This window comes from Helianthus annuus, chromosome 14 (genome assembly GCF_002127325.2).
Source record: "Helianthus annuus cultivar XRQ/B chromosome 14, HanXRQr2.0-SUNRISE, whole genome shotgun sequence".
NCBI classification, from domain to species: domain Eukaryota; kingdom Viridiplantae; phylum Streptophyta; class Magnoliopsida; order Asterales; family Asteraceae; genus Helianthus; species Helianthus annuus.
Genome location: NC_035446.2, coordinates 56,747,250 through 56,754,884, shown reverse-complemented (window position 1 = coordinate 56,754,884; position 7,635 = coordinate 56,747,250).

Sequence of the window (7,635 nt, the reverse complement as noted above, 5' to 3'; positions counted from 1 at the left end):
CCGTTTGATTTTTCCAAGTTGTTTCCGACATAGTCAACTACTTTCGACCCACTACAACAATACCTACCTTAGTACTTCCATTTATTACACGATCTTCCATGATTCCCCACATTCATAGATATCAAAACTCTCTATACTTACTAAGAAGTGAGTCGGAAGTCACTTACCTTAAGCGTCCGTCTTCGAGTTCGCTTCCTTGTATCCCCTTGACCCGTTAGCCTTCCATACTTGAGTCCATGTCAATTGGGGTTCCTATCCTTTCAAGTCATTATGTCCATATCATAGTTAGTATGCATGTTCATTCATATCACATCCATTTCTAACTCTTAGCTACATAGACTTTCATTAGTCAAACTTTATCACGCATAAGACATGAACCGACAACCACATTGTTCAACATTCACTTAATCAAATTTATTATCATACGTACACATAATTGGTCTAACACATATCACATGATTCTTTATAATCTCACAAACATATTCATAAGTCTAACCATGCTACTCACATATTCATTGACTTTTCAGAAAGTCAACGGTCAAGCATACTAATTTCCAACTTAGAAACTTATGTCCATATTTATGTGGTAGACCATACTAGTGACAATATATACATTTCATATTCGTGTTTTTAGGACACACACAAACACATGATCAATTAACTATATCATACACATAGATAATCGATTCAATACATACTAATGCTCTCATGATACTACAATTGTCAACTACATTCAAGTTAGCAATTTAACATAATCCCAGCATCATCCTTTACTAGTATGCCCACAAGCTATATGTTTAGTACACATCCATTTCTAAATTACCTTTATGAAACTAGCCCGACATATGGTGTGCACCACACCATTCAAGTATGGAGTACAAACTCCTAAAGCATACTTTTTACCAAAAATCATTTCATGAAACTAATACCCACATGTATTTCATCTACGATACAAATCTCATGCTATCCTATCATTAATTTCTTCATTGTTATATTCTACACATATTCATCCATCACTTGCACATAATTTCATCTAAAATTGTTACTTAGGCATTTCATCAAACACTTGGTGTGCGTACCACAATTAAGGCACAATGTACAAGTATCTCATGCTCATCTCCTACTTATTGCTTCCATTAATCAACAACAATCAAAATCACATTACTTCCATTTCATACATAATCTAACTAACAAGTATCCTTCACACATTACATAATACATCAAATTTAAACAAGAATTGGTCATGGGTGATACACCCATGTCGCCACCTTCATCATCACCAAATGGGTTTTATGTAAAAACATCAATTTACTTGAAATTGTTCATAACCCAAGTTTTATTTGGTGATTCTAATACACCTTCATGCTTAATTTCATAGACATTCATGGATTCATCATAAACCCATTTCATAAAAATTACTAAATCAACTATTACAACTTACCACATGTTTATTAGGTTGAGATAATGCTAGATATTGATCCATGCATTTGATTATCAACTCCACACTCATCAATTTGCTGAATTTTCCTTGTTCTTGAGAGGTTCTACCTTTTCCCCTCTTTCCATCTCTATACTCACGACACACACACACTTACATATGCAAGTATTGTGTTTTTTATAAACTTTAATACAATTTACCAAATGTAGCCCCTCATGTTTGTCATTCTTCTCATTTGTCACAAACTTAAATCTCTACTATTAAATTTTAGTTAATTAATCATAAAAAAAACTAGTTAAACATTCTCATGCCACATAACAAAGAAATATACTAGTGAATTAAACATTCAGATTTTGGGGCGTTACAAGTCTACCCCACTTAAAAGAGGTTTCGTCCCCGAAACCTTTCTCATATCTACTAGAAGAATGCTACACTTACTTTTTCACCTATTCATTCAAGTTGCTTACTAAAACACGAAAATACTTGTGACTCGTTAAAGAGGTAGTGTGCACATACAACCATAACTATATATCTTGTTCTTGCCTTCTTAATCAAGCCTTGGACTTTTGTACATTTACCAATCGTAGTGGATCAACAAAATTTTCATCTCACACATGTATCATACATGGTATTTCATTCTAGCGTTAACCCCACGAGTACTTATCGTGATTTTACCTCCGTGTTCTATTATTAACATTCTTTTTTAGTGCTTTCATTGGCACATGGTGATTTAGACCATCTATATACACATATTACCAACATCCATTTAGGTTTAATCACTATCACTAGGTAGTTATTATTTCATTTTCGTTCATCTTAGCAAACCACAACATTCCATTACTAATGTGCCATCTAATTACTTTCATATCCATATGAGAGGTGAGCATATGTTATACGCATACCGTAAACATTCAATTATCTATCACTACTACCACACAACTACTCTTTTCATACTTACTTATTCGTACTCGACACGAGAATTAAGTATCAATCTAAGTCTACTACCATTACTTGTACTAAGCACGCCTTTAAGTCTTGCCTCAAATCATTTCATTCATGTCACTTTGTTCTCCGGTTTTATGTTCCTTTCCATGAATTAATCTGAGTCAAAGTCCTTCCTGTGTTGACTTATAAAGCCACACCCTAACCGCAACATAACTACTATTTCATACATAATCTTTCATACTTAACTCAGGTTTTAAGAGTCATTCTATGTTTGTTTTAGTTACATGTACTAAGTACACCCTTAGCTTATATTCTGGGCCACTCCATTCGTATCATTTTAATTTGCTAGTTAGCTTGTTTCACGAATTACTTACCAGATGCTAACGTTCACACTGCTAATCAACATTAAGTCTAAGTTGATATTTAATATTTAGTTGACCTCTAAAACTAAAATCTTCCTTTCCATGTGACACTTGTGCTACCATTAGTTCGTACGGAAGTACTTATTCAACTCATAACCTTATATCTACATTCACATATTAAACAATTCACTAACCTTGCTACTTTGGCGCAATAATACGACTTGCAAGAACGGATCGGTCCATTTCGTCACGAGTCCATACCATCTCTGGATAGGTTTTCTTAATTCTTATGACAAGTTCCGGCTCGCTAGCATCCTTTCACTAGCTCGATTGGTTTCGTCACTTCAAGAGTTCTACCATCCTCACGTATAAAATTAAAGATTAGTACCCTTCATTCAAATTCCATCAATCATGACATTTATCAAGTTATTTTGTTTACATACTAGCCCCTTCCAAATTCTTTTAAAACATTTGTTCGTTTGGCCCTCTCGTAACGGGTCAATGCATGACTGTTCCTTATATATCATTTTCATTTGTTTGACCCGTTTATAACGGGTCCATACATGACCTTTCTTTAATATACTATTCAAAAAAAATGTTTTTCCTCCCATCCATACTTATCTATCGCCATCTACTTTAAACTTACTCATAAGACCCGTTTGACTCCAACAAAATCAAATTGTCAACACATTCTTATGTAGGTACTTTCATTCTTTTTATGTTTAGAATCCGTCTCACAAATTCAAACATTTCTTTTTATACTTTTCATTCTTACCTTTCATTCTTACTTGTTTGACCCGTACATACTTACGGGTTCAAACTTTGTTCATAATTTTCATTCTTTTATGTTTGAGTCCATCTCGTGGGGTTCAAACCTCTCATTCATACTTTTCATTCATTTCCATCGTTTGACCCGTTCATAACGTGTCAACTTCCTTATCATACTTTTTCATCCATTGTGCCCCGTTCATAACGGGTCAATCCCGTAACGTATTTTCCCATCCATTGTGACCCGTTCATAGTGGGTCAATTCCTTAACATACTTTTCCATCCGTTTTGACCCGTTCATAACGGGTCAATTCTTTAACATACTTAATTACATGTATTACTATAATCGCAAGATATAACAATGAGCATTACAACAAGTGAAACTTGAAATATATCAAGTAACATATAGATTCAAACATTTTATTCTTACTTGGTTGGTCCATTCTTACTTACGGATTCATACTCTTGCTTCCAAAACTTTCATTCAACATAAAATGCTCCCAAGTTACTTGGGAATCTTGCCACTCTTTTCACACACACGACCACTTACTTCTCAATTCTACCGGATATACCTGTGATGATTATCATGGTCTCACGAGTATCATATATTTCTTGTGCGCTGGTCGGGCGCGCAATCCACATACTAGCCTCGTTCCTTCATGTAACCATCACCTTATGTCCGTAGAAGTGGATTTCAGTACGTGCATCATTTATAAATCTTATCAAGGCAATATCAATGTCTTACATTGTACCGATATTTATTTAAAAATGTGTACCTGGGGTCGAACGGTTCAATCACACACTTTGGCATTTGCCTTAGATCGCATCTTTGGACCATCCTTCTTAATCATCCAAGCTTACCTTACATAAATAACAACTTCATATGAGCGTACATATACTTGATCCCATTCGAACCTTACCTTCAAGTCTTGATCGAGTCTTGGATTGTACAGTTTTCAAGTCACAAGAGCACACGAGTTTGAGTTCAAGTACTTACCTTCTTGAACTTGATTTCGCTCAAACCAGGGCTCTGATACCAACTTGTAAGACCCTATAAGTGTTTTGACCCAAAACGACGCAGCGGAATATGAACCGTAAAATTTCTTTCTTTTAGTTGCTCTAACATACTTGAAAACCGTTTAAAAACGACTTCTTTAAAATAAGTACATCATTCATCCTTAGTTAATGTAACCCTTATAACATATGAATACAAACCACGTGACCGCTTTTCCCTACAATCCATGATCTTCAACTCGATCCTCGTCCACTCGTCCCTCATTATGATAATGATGATTCGAATAACCTGCAGTCACCATATATAACTAACACATTAGTAAATGGTGACACCATACATAATTTAATGGATATAAACACTCAGTAACCACGTAGCAATCTATATCTGTATACTACTCCATTATGATGTTCTTCCGAATTCGTTCTTTACCCCGGGCCTCCATTCTCAAAGAGCCCAACACTTACATACCTGCACTTTCATTTCATTCTCATAGACAACTCAGTTAGTATCGTCAATACTCGTATATATATTAACACCGTACATACCTTCATACGAATCTCACTCATTTGAAAACATTAGGTTTATTAGCATTCATGCATCTTATCTAACCTTGACTCCTTAAAAGATAATAGTCCTACTTAATACATGCATAAGTATTAACAATCTTAACCACAAACATATATACACATATATAAGTCTCGTACACACTAGTCTACGTACATACTCATTTCTATTCATGTTTACCCATGGTTTCCATTTACTAACATGCAATTAAATCCATACATACAAGGCTTACATACTTATTTTATTCCCACATGTACTTGCCCAAACGCTCCCTTTTTACCCGCACCGCATAAACACTCTTTAATGAGTTTGGTGTGCATTTTAGAAACTTTAAAAAAATGAGTTATATACTCACCCATACTTCACAAAAACTATTTGGTAAGGTTGGGGTACGTTATGGAAGTTTAATGGGACTTAGGAATGGGATTACAGTGTCCGGGATCGAAGAAAACGAAGAAACGGGGCTGCCGGCGTCGGCTGGGGCATAGACAGCAAGATAGGGCGTCAGCCAACTGCTGCCCAGCGTCGGGGACGCCGTTACCAGCATCTGGGACGCCGCCCCTGCAGCACCGACGCCTGAATTTTGTTCTTTTCGCCGTTTCGACCCTCGTTCGCGCATCCCGAACTTCCCAAATCATAAAATAACATTATTCCAAACCCCAAATCATTCTAAGACTTAATCCCATGTCCCCATAATCAAATCTATACTTTTATCATACTTTCTTGATTTTGACCCGTTTGATTTTTCCAAGTTGTTTCCGACATAGTCAACTACTTTCGACCCACTACAACAATACCTACCTTAGTACTTCCATTTATTACACGATCTTCCATGATTCCCCACATTCATAGATATCAAAACTCTCTATACTTACTAAGAAGTGAGTCGGAAGTCACTTACCTTAAGCGTCCGTCTTCGCGTTCGCTTCCTTGTATCCCCTTGACCCGTTAGCCTTCCATACTTGAGTCCATGTCAATTGGGGTTCCTATCCTTTCAAGTCATTATGCCCATATCATAGTTAGTATGCATGTTCATTCATATCACATCCATTTCTAACTCTTAGCTACATAGACTTTCATTAGTCAAACTTTATCACGCATAAGACATGAACCGACAACCACATTGTTCAACATTCACTTAATCAAATTTATTATCATACGTACACATAATTGGTCTAACACATATCACATGATTCTTTATAATCTCACAAACATATTCATAAGTCTAACCATGCTACTCACATATTCATTGACTTTTCAGAAAGTCAACGGTCAAGCATACTAATTTCCAACTTAGAAACTTATGTCCATATTTATGTGGTAGACCATACTAATGACAACATATACATTTCATATTCGTGTTTTTAGGACACACACAAACACATGATCAATTAACTATATCATACACATAGATAATCAATTCAATACATACTAATGCTCTCATGATACTACAATTGTCAACTACATTCAAGTTAGCAATTTAACATAATCCCAGCATCATCCTTTACTAGTATGCCCACAAGCTATATGTTTAGTACACATCCATTTCTAAATTACCTTTATGAAACTAGCCCGACATATGGTGTGCACCACACCATTCAAGTATGGAGTACAAACTCCTAAAGCATACTTTTTACCAAAAATCATTTCATCAAACTAATACCCACATGTATTTCATCTACGATACAAATCTCATGCTATCCTATCATTAATTTCTTCATTGTTATATTCTACACATCTTCATCCATCACTTGCACATAATTTCATCTAAAATTGTTACTTAGGCATTTCATCAAACACTTGGTGTGCGTACCACAATTAAGGCACAATGTACAAGTATCTCATGCTCATCTCCTACTTATTGCTTCCATTAATCAACAACAATCAAAATCACATTACTTCCATTTCATACATAATCTAACTAACAAGTATCCTTCACACATTACATAATACATCAAATTTAAACAAGAATTGGTCATGGGTGATACACCCATGTCGCCACCTTCATCATCACCAAATGGGTTTTATGTAAAAACATCAATTTACTTGAAATTGTTCATAACCCAAGTTTTATTTGGTGATTCTAATACACCTTCATGCTTAATTTCATAGACATTCACGGATTCATCATAAACCCATTTCATAAAAATTACTAAATCAACTATTACAACTTACTACATGTTTATTAGGTTGAGATAATGCTAGATATTGATCCATGCATTTGATTATCAACTCCACACTCATCAATTTGCTAAATTTTCCTTGTTCTTGAGAGGTTCTACCTTTTCCCCTCTTTCCATCTCTATACTCACGATACACACACACTTACATATGCAAGTATTGTGTTTTTTATAAACTTTAATACAATTTACCAAATGTAGCCCCTCATGTTTGTCATTCTTCTCATTTGTCACAAACTTAAATCTCTACTATTAAATTTTAGTTAATTAAGTCATAAAAAAACTAGTTAAACATTCTCATGCCACATAACAAAGAAATATACTAGTGAATTAAACATTCAGATTTTGGGGCGTTACAATTCA